Here is a 14,412-nt window from a genome sequence, read left to right on the forward strand (position 1 = left end):
TCTGGGAGGCAGTGACCATGAGTTGGTTGAGTTCAGGATCCTGACGCAGGGAAGAAAGGTAAGCAGCAGGATACGGACCCTGGACTTCAGGAAAGCAGACTTCGACTCCCTCAGGGAAGGGATGGCCAGGATCCCCTGGGGGACTAACTTGAAGGGGAAAGGAGTCCAGGAGAGCTGGCTGTATTTCAAGGAATCCCTGTTGAGGTTACAGAGACAAACCATCCCGATGAGTCGAAAGAATAGTAAATATGGCAGGCGACCAGCTTGGCTTAATGGTGAAATCCTAGTGGATCTTAAACATAAAAAAGAAGCTTACAAGAAGTGGAAGGTTGGACATATGACCAGGGAAGAGTATAAAAATATTGCTCGGGCATGTAGGAATGAAATCAGGAGGGCCAAATCGCACCTGGAGCTGCAGCTAGCGAGAGATGTCAACAGTAACAAGAAGGGTTTTTTCAGGTATGTTGGCAACAAGAAGAAAGCCAAGGAAAGTGTGGGCCCCTTACTGAATGAGGGAGGCAACCTAGTGACAGAGGATGTGGAAAAAGCTAATGTACTCAATGCTTTTTTTGCCTCTGTCTTCACGAACAAGGTCAGCTCCCAGACTGCTGCGCTGGGCATCACAAAATGGGGAGGAGATGGCCAGCCCTCTGTGGAGATAGAGGTGGTTAGGGACTATTTAGAAAAGCTGGACGTGCACAAGTCCATGGGGCCGGACGAGTTGCATCCGAGAGTGCTGAAGGAATTGGCGGCTGTGATTGCAGAGCCATTGGCCATTATCTTTGAAAACTCGTGGCGAACCGGGGAAGTCCCGGATGACTGGAAAAAGGCTAATGTAGTGCCAATCTTTAAAAAAGGGAAGAAGGAGGATCCTGGGAACTACAGGCCAGTCAGCCTCACCTCAGTCCTTGGAAAAATCATGGAGCAGGTCCTCAAAGAATCAATCCTGATGCACTTGCATGAGAGGAAAGTGATCAGGAACAGCCAGCATGGATTCACCAAGGGAAGGTCATGCCTGACTAATCTAATCGCCTTTTATGATGAGATTACTGGTTCTGTGGATGAAGGGAAAGCAGTGGATGTATTGTTCCTTGACTTTAGCAAAGCTTTTGACACGGTCTCCCACAGTATTCTTGTCAGCAAGTTAAGGAAGTATGGGCTGGATGAATGCACTATAAGGTGGGTAGAAAGCTGGCTAGATTGTCGGGCTCAACGGGTAGTGATCAATGGCTCCATGTCTAGTTGGCAGCCGGTATCAAGAGGAGTGCCCCAAGGGTCGGTCCTGGGGCCAGTTTTGTTCAATATCTTCATAAATGATCTGGAGGATGGTGTGGATTGCACTCTCAGCAAATTTGCGGATAATACTAAACTGGGAGGAGTGGTAGATACGCTGGAGGGGAGGGATAGGATATAGAAGGACCTAGACAAATTGGAGGATTGGGCAAAAGAAATCTGATGAGGTTCAATAAGGATAAGTGCAGGGTCCTGCACTTAGGATGGAAGAATCCAATGCACCGCTACAGACTAGGGACCGAATGGCTAGGCAGCAGTTCTGCGGAAAAGGACCTAGGGGTGACAGTGGATGAGAAGCTGGATATGAGTCAGCAGTGTGCCCTTGTTGCCAAGAAGGCCAATGGCATTTTGGGATTATAAGTAGGGGCATAGCGAGCAGATCGAGGGACGTGATCGTTCCCCTCTATTCGACATTGGTGAGGCCTCATCTGGAGTACTGTGTCCAGTTTTGGGCCCCACACTACAAGAAGGATGTGGATAAATTGGAGAGAGTCCAGCGAAGGGCAACAAAAATGATTAGGGGTCTAGAACACATGACTTATGAGGAGAGGCTGAGGGAGCTGGGATTGTTTAGCCTGCAGAAGAGAAGAATGAGGGGGGATTTGATAGCTGCTTTCAACTACCTGAAAGGGGGTTCCAAAGAGGATGGCTCTAGACTGTTCTCAATGGTAGCAGATGACAGAACGAGGAGTAATGGTCTCAAGTTGCAGTGGGGGAGGTTTAGATTGGATATTAGGAAAAACTTTTTCACTAAGAGGGTGGTGAAACACTGGAATGCGTTACCTAGGGAGGTGGTAGAATCTCCTTCCTTAGAGGTTTTTAAGGTCAGGCTTGACAAAGCCCTGGCTGGGATGATTTAACTGGGAATTAGTCCTGCTTCGAGCAGGGGGTTGGACTAGATGACCTTCAGGGGTCCCTTCCAACCCTGATATTCTATGATTCCTCCGCCTCAACCAATCCAGCTCTCGGGACCCTTCCTCTTCCTCCCCCCGCCCCCCCCCCCAAAACCCAGCTCCATTAACAGCTCCTGCACCTTCCCCCACTCCAAACCCAGCTCCAGGGATCCCTCCTATTCCTCCCTCCTGCCCCCGCTCGGGAGAGCCTTCCTCTTCCCTCCCCTGGCCCACCAAACCCAGATCCGGGGAGCCTTCCAGCTCCTACCCCTCGACCCCACAACCCAGATCCGGGGAGCCTTCCGGCTCCTACCCCTCGACCCCACAACCCAGATCCGGGGAGCCTTCCGGCTCCTACCCCTCGATCCCACAACCCAGATCCGGGGAGCCTTCCGGCTCCTACCCCTCGACCCCACAAACCAGATCCGGGGAGCCTTCCGGCTCCTACCCCTCGACCCCACAACCCAGATCCGGGGAGCCTTCCAGCTCCTACCCCTCGACCCCACAACCCAGATCCGGGGAGCCTTCCGGCTCCTACCCCTCGACCCCACAACCCAGATCCGGGGAGCCTTCCGGCTCCTACCCCTCGACCCCACAAACCAGATCCGGGGAGCCTTCCGGCTCCTACCCCTCGACCCCACAACCCAGATCCGGGGAGCCTTCCGGTTCTTGCCCCGCCCCATACCCAGCTTAGGCGACCCTCCCTCTCCCCTAACGGGCTCCTCCTGCCCTTACGACCCACTGGGCACCGACCCGCTTCCCCCGAACTGAAGTCCCCAGACCCGCGGCTCCACCCCAGCGCAGCCCGGCTCTGGGTCAGCTGCCGGGGCGGGCACAGGCGAGAGCTGCGCATGCTCAGAGTTCCCGCGCATGCCCCTGGAGCCGCCCCTGAAAGGACCGCGGCGGGTCTCTGGACTTCTCGCGCGACCTGCCGCGGCCGAACGCGGGCGGTTTGAACGGCTGCAGCGCGCGGGCGCGCCCCTCTCTCCTGCCGGTTCCTACGGGCCCCAGCCTCCCGCGGTGAGTCTGACGGGACGGGGTCTTGGGGCACTGTGAGGGGAGAGGCCTTTGGAGATGCGTGGGGCGGGGCCTGGTGAGGAGGCAGGGGAAATGGCTGGTCCCCAGCGTGGCTATGGGGAGTGCCTTGGGAGGGGTGAGAGGGGCTGGCGGGGAAGGAGGTGGTCCCCTGCATGGCTGTGGGGGGTGTGAGAGGGGCCCGGTGAGGAGGCGGGGAATGAGGGTGGTCCCCAGTATGGCTATGGGGGGGGAAGAAGGGGGGTGAGGGGCCTGGTGAGGAGGCAGGGGAAGTGGCTGGTTTCCAGTATGGCTATGGGGAATGCCTTGGGGGGGAGGGGTAAAAGAGGCCTGGTGAGGAGGCAGGGAGTAGGGGGGTGGTCCCCAGCATGGCTATGGGGAGTGCCTTGGGAGGGGTGAGAGGGGCCTGGGGAAGAGGGTGGGCCCCAGGAGCCTGGCTCTGGGTGGAGGAGCCTGTCTCTACTCTCCGCCTACCTAGGCAAGGGGCACAATACAACGGATCCCTCCCCTCTGCTAGGCACCCACTGTGGTAGCTTGGTACATCCCACCCCTTCTCCTTGTCCTGTTGCACATTCCTGCAGACTCAGGGAGGGTCCTTCCCGTGGGCTCTGTGCCAGCTGTCTTGTAAGCCATCTCTGGACAGGTTGAGGAGGAGGGGGTGGGCCTGGCTAGCAGCAGCTGTGATACAGGACCCAATTCAGAAGTCTTATGTCACACACAGATGTCTACATTGGTGTACATCACGTGCCAAGGGGTTGGAGAAGGTGTAATGTAAAGAAGGAGAAGAGGGTGCTCATAGTTTTACACTGCCCTCCCCTCATCGTCCTTGTTGCTTTCCCTGCCATTCAAGCTGCACTTCTAGCCCCTCTGTTTTAATCCCTTCTGTCTTCCACTCACTCACTGAGCTGTAATTTGCACATCAGACAGATATAAGATGGTAATATGCTTGTCAGGAGCTGCATCTTATGTATGTGGAATACCATATACCCATATGATGTATATTATAGTAGGAGCTTGGCAGTGTTGTAGTTGAAGTTAGACATAAGAATGGCCATACTGGGTCAGACCAATGGTCCATCTGGCCCAGTATCCTGTCTTCCAACAGTGGCCAGTGCCAAGTGCTTCAGAGGGAATAAACAGAACAGGTAATCATTAAGTGATCCTTTCCCTGTCACTCATTCCCAACTTCTGGCAAACAGGCCTGGGACACCATCCCTGTCCATCCTGCCTAATAGCCATTGATGGACTTATCCTCCATGAATTTATCTAGTTCTTTTTGAACGCTGTTAGTGTCTTGGCCTTCACAACATCCTCTTGCAAGGAGTTCCACAGGTTGACTGTGTGTTGTGTGAAGAAATACTTCACCAGGACTACTGTTATATTCTTCTATTTCCATATGGCCATAGCTTTCTGGAAAATGGTCTCTTTTGAGGATGAAGTTATCCATGCTGGGTATCAATCAGAGGGATTTTTTTTTTCTCTCCAACTTGGAGCTGTGAAAGTTTGAGCAAAAGCCTTTCAGCCATTCATGAGTTAATCAGAGATGAACTGCTAGTGTGAACCCCTGTTAGTTAGTAAAGTTTTCGGGGGGGCACTGAACATTATAGTATCACTAATCCCTTAGCCTACTGGCCCCCTAGGTGCTGAGTTTTGTCCAGCTCCAAAATATCCTTCCTCTCCCGCCTCCCCCACCCTTTATATTCCCTCCACAAGACTCCACCGCTAAGCCTGTGTATGCCCCCAATCTCTGGTCCTCTGTAGCTCCTCTCACCCCAAGTCCAATCAGCTGGATGAGGAGTGGGAAGTGCTGAGCCCTGCTGCACTAAGCAGCCTCAAACTGTTTCCTCCTCCTGCATGCTGACTCCTTCCTTCCAGGTGAGGGCTGAAAACTGGTGTGGGAACAGTGTCGTCCCCCCATCTCTCTCAGGATAGAAGCTGTGACAGTGATGACTTTCCCTTTCAAATTTTGCTCATGATATCTGTGGTCCTGCAGTGTCATTTACATCCCTCGGCCCAGGCTGCTTCCTGCAGCCCCCATTGTCCTGCAGCGGTGAACCGCAGCCAGTGGGAGCCGCGATCGGCCAAAGCTGCGGACATGGCAGATAAACAAACGGGCCCGGCCTGCCAAACGTTGCCGATAGAGGTCTATAAAATCATGAGTGGTGTGGAGAAAGTGAATAAGGAAGAGTAATTTACTTGTTCCATAATATAAGAACTAGGGGACACCAAAGGAAATTAATGGGCAGCAGGTTTAAAACAAATAAAAGGAAGAAGTTCTTCATACAGCACACAGTCAACCTGTGGAACTCCTTGCCTGAGGAGGTTTTGAAGGCTAGTACTATAACAGGGTTTAAAAGAGAACTGGATAAATTCATGGAGGTTAAGTCCATTAATGGCTATTAGCCAGGATGGGTAAGGAATGGTGTCCCTAGCCTCTGTTTGTCAGAGGGTGGAGATGGATGGCAGGAGAGAGATCACCTGATCGTTACCTGTTAGGTTCACTCCCTCTGAGGCACCTGGCATTGGCCACTGTTGGTAGACAGGATACTGGGCTGGATGGACCTTTGGTCTGACCTAGTATGGCCCTTCTTTATGTTTTCCAAGTTCTACTAGCAAAAAACTCAGGGGACCTTGTAAATTATATAACCCCAGTAGGTGAGATTCAAAGAGCATCTAAACTCCTCTAGTAAAGCTGGTAAAGCTTGAAAACTCCTTTATACTTAAAGCAAGCCCATCAATTTATATTTCAGATGCAAATGTGACCCTCCCCTTCCCTCCCCCCCCCCCCCCCCCCCCCCCCCCCCCGTTAAAAGTAACAAAGCCCTGTTCCTCCAAACACTATGCATCTGAATAGTCCCACTGAACCTGGTGAGGCTTCCTTACATGTATAAGTGCTTGCAGGATCAAAGCCTAAGGCTTGGTATACTCTGCAAAGTTAAGTCAATATAAATTACCTTCCATCAACCTATTTGTACATGTCTGTCTACTTAAATTTGTCTCTGCCTAACATAAATGACTTGTTACGGCAATGCAGTAAAACCATCTCTCCAAGTGGCATGGAGCTGAAGTCAACCTACTAAGGCACCCCACCACACATGTTTGAAATGCTTTTTTCTGATTGCCCAGCTTGGCAAGCACACCTAGCAGTGTTCCCTTGTTGTGTGCAACTGACTCTGCCAGCTCCATGTACTAGAGACACTCCTGGCTGGAGCAGGCAAGAAGTATTGGATCTCATGGACCTATGTGGAGAAGAAGCTGTGCAAGCACAGCTATGCATCAGCAGTAGAAATGTGAATATCTACTAACAGATTGCACAGGAAATGCAGGAAAAGGGTATACCAAGTATCAGCAGCACTGCAGCATGAAAGTGAAGGAACTATGCCAGGCATACCACAAAGCCAATGAGTGCAAAATGGATCTGGGGCTGAGCCACAGACTTGCTGCTTTTACAGTGACTTGCCTGTCATACTTAGTGGAGACCCAACCAGCACATTGCAGACCACCATGGATGAGACAAGAGACTCGCTGCTGTGAACAGCAGGGAGGAAGAGGATGAGGGGGCAAGACATGGAAGGGAGCTCGAACCATGCCACAAGTCAGGACCTGTTTGAGACTTTGCCATGGTCTACCCAGTTTCCCTAGCCAAGCATGGATTACCCCGATGTAGGGAAAGGGACCATAGGTAAGTGTATGCATGCATTTTTTCTTACAATATTTAAATTTAAAGATGGTGCCCATCCCATCCCAAATTTAACCAGACACAGGTATGGACTTTTTACTGTCTTACTCCTACAAGAGGAGGTAGTGGTACAACAAATGGAGGTAGGGTTGGCATCTGCTTTTCATGACCCTGTTGGGTTAAGTGGGGGTTAGGGGTTCAGAGCAGTTTGTTTATGAATATAGAGATGTCTCTTGACTCCTCCTGGGCTATCTTGATGAAACTTTCATGTTGGTGCGCTGCAGTTCATTCTCTAAGGTTTCTAGCGAAGGCTATCTTATTTCTTCCTTTGTGGTATGATGCTTTCCCATGCCACTCCGCGATGAGTTCACCTGGCACCATTGCAGTAAACAGGCTAGCAGCATATGGCTCTGGGCAGGTTTGGGACCCCAGCAGCAGCTGTGTTATGTATACCTTTGTTACCCTCAGGAGTTACATATCAGCTAAAAACACCACAGCCTGTGGAAAATGGTACCAGTATTCAGTGTCACTGCCCTATACTAGTGCCCATGGAAAAGGGACCAAACTTTTATTGTTTCATGTAACTGAAATTCCTTGCCCTTGGCCAGCCATACTCACTATGGCTGGGGCTGGAGAGCACTGCTGTGCAGAGGTGCTCCAAAGCTGAAGTGTCGACACGCCTTATTAAAAATTTTTGTGGGGGAATAAGATAAGGGAGTTTTGAAACTTCCCTTTCCATTGTGACTGTAAATCCAATGATACTTCTGTCTGCTTTTTATCAGCAGCTGCTGCTATTGCAGCCTTGAGAGATGCTCTCTCCACACCTGCAGAATACCTGACTCTGATGAGGAGAAGAAAGAAGAGTAGGGAGGACATGTTCAGTGAGAGCCTGCAAGCAAGTGCTGCATCAGACCATGAACAAAGGGACTATAGTGCCAAAATGGTAGACATGGAGAGGTAAAAAACAGACAGGAAGAAGGCGTAGAAAAATGAGACGATGCACCAGGGCATAATGGATTTTCTCAGGTAGAGAACACAAATGTTGCAGACTCTAGTTGACCTATAGGTCCAAACATCCCAGACTCCCCACTCTTTGCAGTCTTTGGAGAACTCCATGGTTGTTGCTCCCTACCCATACACCCGCCCCCCCATCTCATGACATCATGGGGTGCATCACTACCCCATCAGTTCACACTGTGGGACAGCAAGGAAAATCACAGCTTCCCATACTCTCACCTATAAGAACTACGGAGGCTGTATGCATAGCCACAATGAATTACATTTTTTGCACTGAAATGGACAGAAATGTTTGCTTCCTCTCCTATTTCATAGTCTCATTCTGTTAATTTAAGTTTGTATTGCATTGTTTGTTGTTTTTTGCACATTTCTTTTGCACTATTTTTGCCACTCAATACATATCTATTTTTGGAGAATAAAACTGTTTAGTTCACAATGGACATTGCAGAATGCATAGCAGTGATGACAGCACACAGTACTTGTAAATGCACAGAAAGCACCCCATAACTCATAGGTTCAGGAACACATCCAGTTGCATTTTATAAATTCAGCAAATGCTAAACAATTCCTAGCAACACCCAAAGCTCCAGGCCCAGAGATCAGTCCAGCACAGAACACTACTGTGCCTGACCATTCAATTGCTCTTTCAAAGCTTCTGTCAATCATGTAATGCCATGCTGAGCTCCTTTAATGACTGCTGTGTCTGGCTGTTCACAGTCAGCAGGCAGCTGCTCCACCTCTACCTTGGGGGCAGCTTTTTCCCCCCTTTTCCTCACACATGTTATGCATTACACAACAGGCAGCTACAGCAATTGGGATATTTTTCTCATTGAGATCCAAATCTTTTCAATTTACCCAAAGCACATTCAACAGTCATTCTGCACCTGCTGAGCAGGTAGCTGAATCTTTCCTTGGTGTGTTAAGGTGGCTGGCGTATGGTTCTGTGAGCCAGGAGAGCCAGGGTTAGGCTAGGTCCCCCAGAATCACTGAGTGAATTTCCATATCGCTAGTGATGATCTGCCAATGGGGAAAGAACATTATGCTGGCAGCTTTCTAAGCAATTTTTGTTACCTTAAAGGTAACTGTGACTAGCCCACGCTGATGTCAGTGAAGTGTTCCGGGTGATCCACCAGTATTTGTATGACCATAGAAAAGTAGTCCTTTGTTGATGTACCCTGGGGCAAGGTACCCAGAGATGGCAGATGCTGAAAAATGCCACATGGGTTTGTGGAATTTTTGAAAAAGGCATGAAAATTATGGGATATGGATGGGATTATGGGATGGAGAAAGGTACATGCTTGGAACTTGACTCCTAGCTTCTCTATAGATCTTTAAGTGAATCATTTCTATCCCACAACATATTGTGAACATTTTCCAAAAGGCATCACCCTGGATGGCACACGGGAATACTTACCCATTGTGCACCACACTTTGCATTGGCATAAGTACTCCTGGAGGGTATGCGCAGTGCCGATGCAAGCAGCCAAGTACGCATACAAAGTATGCAAACAAAGTTTGGGGGCTGTATGTATGTATCTATAATGGGAATGGAGCACAGATCAACAATATCAAATATTATGATGGATTTATGGGATAGAGAGTCGGAGCCATCAGCTGGCTGGCTTTCCATCCTCGTTGGCCTCACCTGGCAGTTGGAAGCAAAGACTATTACATCTCAATGTACTCGGTGGAAAAGCGGATCAGAACAGCAGCCTCATCGGAGAAAGGGAGAGTCCCAGCAGGCAGGGCCATGTCTTACCTGTAATGTATATAGAGAAATGATCGACTTGAATGTTTCGTGTTGGCTGCAACCCATAACTTGAACATTTTTTTTTCTTCTGACTCAGCTACTGATGATATGGAGAGGTGGAAAGAGAGACAATCTTCTATTTTCTTTTCAGCCATAAGCTCTAAAAACTATAGAAAAGGAACATTTCTTTTTTGTTTTCAATGGTTGCTTCTGTTACAAACATGGTTCCAAGGCTCCGAAGGACTGGATGAGACAATACCTTTGTGAGGGGCTTTTTATTTCAGTCTTTGTTCCTTTGTTTCATGGGGGGTCTAGGTAACTTAAGAAATGAAGTCAGGACTCACCTACAGCTCCATGCTTTCTCATCCTACTAAGTGACCCCTCTGTTACGTATCCTGTGCCAAAGAGCAGACTCTCTGGCAGGCAACAGGATCCCAGCTGGCCGCCTGGAGAATATCACACCTGGTCTTGAACAATCTGTGTGTAACAGAGAGAAGGGAGACAGGAAATCATCTGCTGTGCTTGCTGGCTTCCCTCTCTCGTTTTCCTTCTCCAGTGGAAGTACGGACAGAGCAAGCGTGCAAGGCAGCGAGGAGGAAGAGGGAAGGGGGTCGCAGGTGAGGAGAACAGTAGCAGCTTGGAACACTGACAGGCCATAAAGCTCTGCAGCCAGATGGAGGAGAAACAAGAAAATGAGCAACGTCCTCAGTGCCCTAAGGAAATTGGATAGTCACTGATGTCACTACTTTCTGTTCATGGGCACTTGTGTGAACCAAAGTTCGTAGTTTAGACCTGGACTATGATTGCTATAAACTGAAAGACAAACATCTGTCAGAGATGGTCTAGGTCTGCTTAATCCTGCCTCCTCGGCACAGGGGACTGGACTAAATGACCACTTGAAGTCTCTTCCAGCCCTACATTTCTACAATCCTGTGAAAGAAGTTAGAGGAAAAAAAATATTGTACTAACTTAGGAAAGCATTTAGCTATTTAAGTACGAAGGTCCACTTAAGAGTTACTTGACTGTCTAAAACTGGGAGCTTTGGGGTAGGTTGAGAACATAGCATATAGCCCTAACTGTCTTGACTACAGTAGACGTTAAAATGACAACTTTAAAAAAAAAAAAAAAAGACTTGACACAGTGTGATGTCAATGGGCTCAATGCTGCTAGAACCGGGAACAAGTATGGGACACTGACAGAGGAGCCAGGTGCATTCTGAATCTTATTAGGATCATCATCCTAATAAGTCTAGGTGTGGAAAATAAACCTTGGATCACTTCCAAAGGTAATTTTTATTTAGGGCCCCCATGTGTCTTCAGCGGAAGTTTAATCTGAAGAAATACAGTGTGATTTGGCCCTAATCTTAATTCACAAACACCACTCATCGCTTTAATATGTGAAAAGTTGGCCGTTTTGACTGTGGCATTCGAAAGGCTAAGAAGAGCATATGGGATTTGAGGCAGAATAAATAGGCATTCATTAAGAATATATATTCTAGGAATGATTGCATATTCAGTGTCAGCAAGAATGAATATATAGTAAAAGGTTTTGTAAGGAAACAGGAAGCAAGTCCAATAGAAATAACTAGGTGTAATTAGCAGTACATCCCAGATACTCATGGGGAGAGATTTAGTTGCATAGGAGTAACTATTCTTTTGTATACCTTGCATTGTGTCTGTATCCGTAATAAATCAGTTGGTCTTCTAATTTTATTCTAAATATATTTTCAGAGTTTTAATCCTTTCAGCAGTCTATGTAAATGCCAGTTTTTGAGACATCCCAGTCTTAAGCACACCACTCCCTAGCTAAAAACCCGAGGGAGACAGTGAGCATAGTGGTGTGCCATGAAGATTGACAGAATTGGGATCCTCTGGATCAAGGGGAGATGTGAATTCCAAAGTTCAGGGCCCCTCATTGTAAATACTCTGGCAGCTGCTTCCTCTCTTTTAAATAGGGTTTTGGTGTGTCAGAATAGATCACTGCGTTTGAACAGACTGACCATAAGACTGAGTCAGTAAATCCAAAGGCCATGTCTACACTATAGATTTTTCTGCCACTTTCACCAATTCCCTTTGTTTCTTTGGCTTAATCATAACCAATCTACCTGAAATTTCACGTTTGATTTTTATGGCAGGATAGATTTTTCCCCTCTCCCCTCCCACCCCCAGGAAAGTTCGAGGTAAATTGGGCAGTGCGTTTGAGAGATGTGGGTTTAAAAAGATGAACAAGTTTGGAGAAATAATTTTTGACTTGTAATATACAAAATAGTTTAGCCTAGAAACTCAAAATTTGTGTATGTGTGTTGTCATCCTTGGTGAGGAGTAGTGCCTTTGGCTACTTGAAGGATAAGTAGGGAAATTTTGTAGTTATTAAAAGTGGTTGATATATACATTTTTAAAACTGCAGAGTTCCAACATGTGCATGCTATCCATTATGCTTTAGGAAGCCCCCCCACGCACACACAATGAATCCTGGCTTTCAAGCATTTGTGTTTCTTAAACCCCAAGTGATTTTATTGAAAATTTTTTTTTCCCCTTATACATATTTACAAGTTTAACTCCTCTAAGTTTTTTGACTGGGAATCTAGGGTCTAAGATTTTTCCATCTGAATTTTCTTAAATAAGCTGTCTCTTATATGAGTGTGACATTTTACCAATTCTGTGGCAATATGTGAAAGACTTTTCAAATGTGTGAGCATAATATGAGTAGCTCTGCCAAGTATCATGCATGTTTGGCCAACCTATGCACTAGTGCAGTGGTTCTTAAACTTTTGTACTGGTGATCCTGTACACATAGCAAGCCTCTGAGTGCGATCCCCCTAAATATATTAAAAAGTGTTTTTAATTTATTAACACCATTATAAATGCTGGAGGCAAAGGAGGATTTGGGGTGGAGGCTGACAGCTTGCGACCCCCCATGTAATAACCTCACGACCCCCTGAGGGGTCCCGACCCCCAGTTTGAGAACCCCTGCATTAGTGTGTGTGTTATAAAACCAACCACACCAAACCCGTAATTTGCAGTTCTAGTTAACCACTAGAGGGAGCCAATACAGTCCCATAAATCTAAGGACTAATACTAGTATTTTATCTTTAGAGTTCAAGCACACAGATTTCTCTAGTTTACCATCTACCTCAGTATACTCCCTGCCCTGCTTTCAGTTTGCTCAGCTAAATAGTGTTTACTATGTCTGCTGCTTCAGGAAAAACTAGGTGAAATTCCTTTCACTTTTTGTCTAAGCAGTGTACATTTTAAATTCTATTTGCATAACTAGTACTTGTGTTGGAGTTCATGTTGATGTTAACATATGAGGATTCAGCAAATGCCATTGGTGAATATGTATATGTGAGGTCAGACCAATGTGAGAACTGGAAACACGGTTATATGTGGGACAGACAAGACTGTCCATGACCATTGCAGTCTGTAGCATACTTGTTTTGTGCTGTTCATGTTTTTTCACATAGTGTTAATGTGCCTTGCTTCAGAGCAGTTAGTGGTGACATGACACATCTTCTGCCACCTTGCCCTGTCATGGGCTGTTGCCTCCCAGTTGCTGGGGTGAGCCAGACATGCTTTCAAGTTTGACTTCAGTGTGTTTTTATATTGTTTGGGCATAAGCTTTTGTGGGTAAAACACCACTTCTTCAGATACATGGAGTGAAAATTACAGATGGAGGCATTATATAATGACACATGAAGGGAAGGGAGTTACCTTACAAGTGGAGAACCAGTGAAACACCATTTCTTCAGATGCATGGAGTGAAAATTACAGAAGTTACACAAGTTCTCACTGGTTCTCCACTTGTGAGGTAACTCCCTTCCCTTCATGTGTCATTATATAATGCCTGCATCTGTAATTTTCAATCCATGCATCTGAAGTGGTGTTTTACCCACGAAAGCTTATGCGCAAATAAATCTGTTAGTCTTTAAGGTGCCACTGGACTCCTTGTTGTTTTTGTGGATACAGACTAACACTGCTACCCCCTGATACTTTATATTGTTTGTACTGGCCACTATGAAAATGGGTGCCTGGCTTTAGCGGACCATAAATATGGCCTTGTGTGTGCTCGAATTGACCACATGAACAAGATGCCCGGACCAACGCAGCTGAACTTTTATGAGCATGCTTTGAATGCTAGATATCCAACAACATTAAGAATTTTGGTACTGGAAATCTTGTCCCACCATTTGACCTTGCAAACAGACCAAAGACAGCACATATGAACCTGTGATATGTTGTCCACATCTCACAACAAGAAGAGTTGGAAAAAGAATAGAAATTTAGCTTCGTGCTTATTTTGATACCCCTATCATTCCATCGGTGGTGTGACAGCATTCCAGACATGGAGCTGGCCTTGGATGTGTGTGTGACTGATTAAATATGACCATGTAGATCATTGTTGCTATTACTGTTATATAATTGCAACAAATCTTGTACAAATCATGTCAAGCAAGGTGTTTATGGAAAGGTTATGATTTGCTGAAGATGATTATGCTCTTTGTATGCATGTATCATTTTTGTATTTGAAGTTATGGGCATTGGCGCTCTACCTGTATTTCAAATATGTTTGCTCCTGGGGTAACACCCACCAGGTATTTAGCCTGCACATCTTGAAGGGACTATTCAAATTAAGTGGCTCATCAAGGAACACTTAACTCACAATAGATCATGGGAGACCCCAATATACACTTCATGGACTTTCCTGCTGTGACTAAGCAAAATCAGGCATGGACATGTGACTTGTCC

General features: G+C 47.0%; 1 protein-coding gene across 3 annotated transcripts in view; it reads left to right on the top strand.

Annotated features, from left to right (window-relative positions):
• The first annotated feature begins 3,080 nt into the window (after window positions 1-3,080).
• The window catches only part of SKA1 (spindle and kinetochore associated complex subunit 1), a 44,468-nt gene continuing 33,136 nt past the window's right edge, over window positions 3,081-14,412 (top strand). For 2 of the 3 annotated variants that reach the window (XM_077816672.1, XM_077816675.1), the window contains exon 1: window positions 3,081-3,206. The gene's annotated coding sequence lies outside the window, so the exon portion shown is untranslated. The remainder of the gene's footprint in view (window positions 3,207-14,412) is intronic. The other variant, XM_077816673.1, reaches the window with a different exon arrangement.

This window comes from Eretmochelys imbricata, chromosome 5 (assembly GCF_965152235.1).
Source record: "Eretmochelys imbricata isolate rEreImb1 chromosome 5, rEreImb1.hap1, whole genome shotgun sequence".
Lineage (NCBI taxonomy): Eukaryota > Metazoa > Chordata > Testudines > Cheloniidae > Eretmochelys > Eretmochelys imbricata.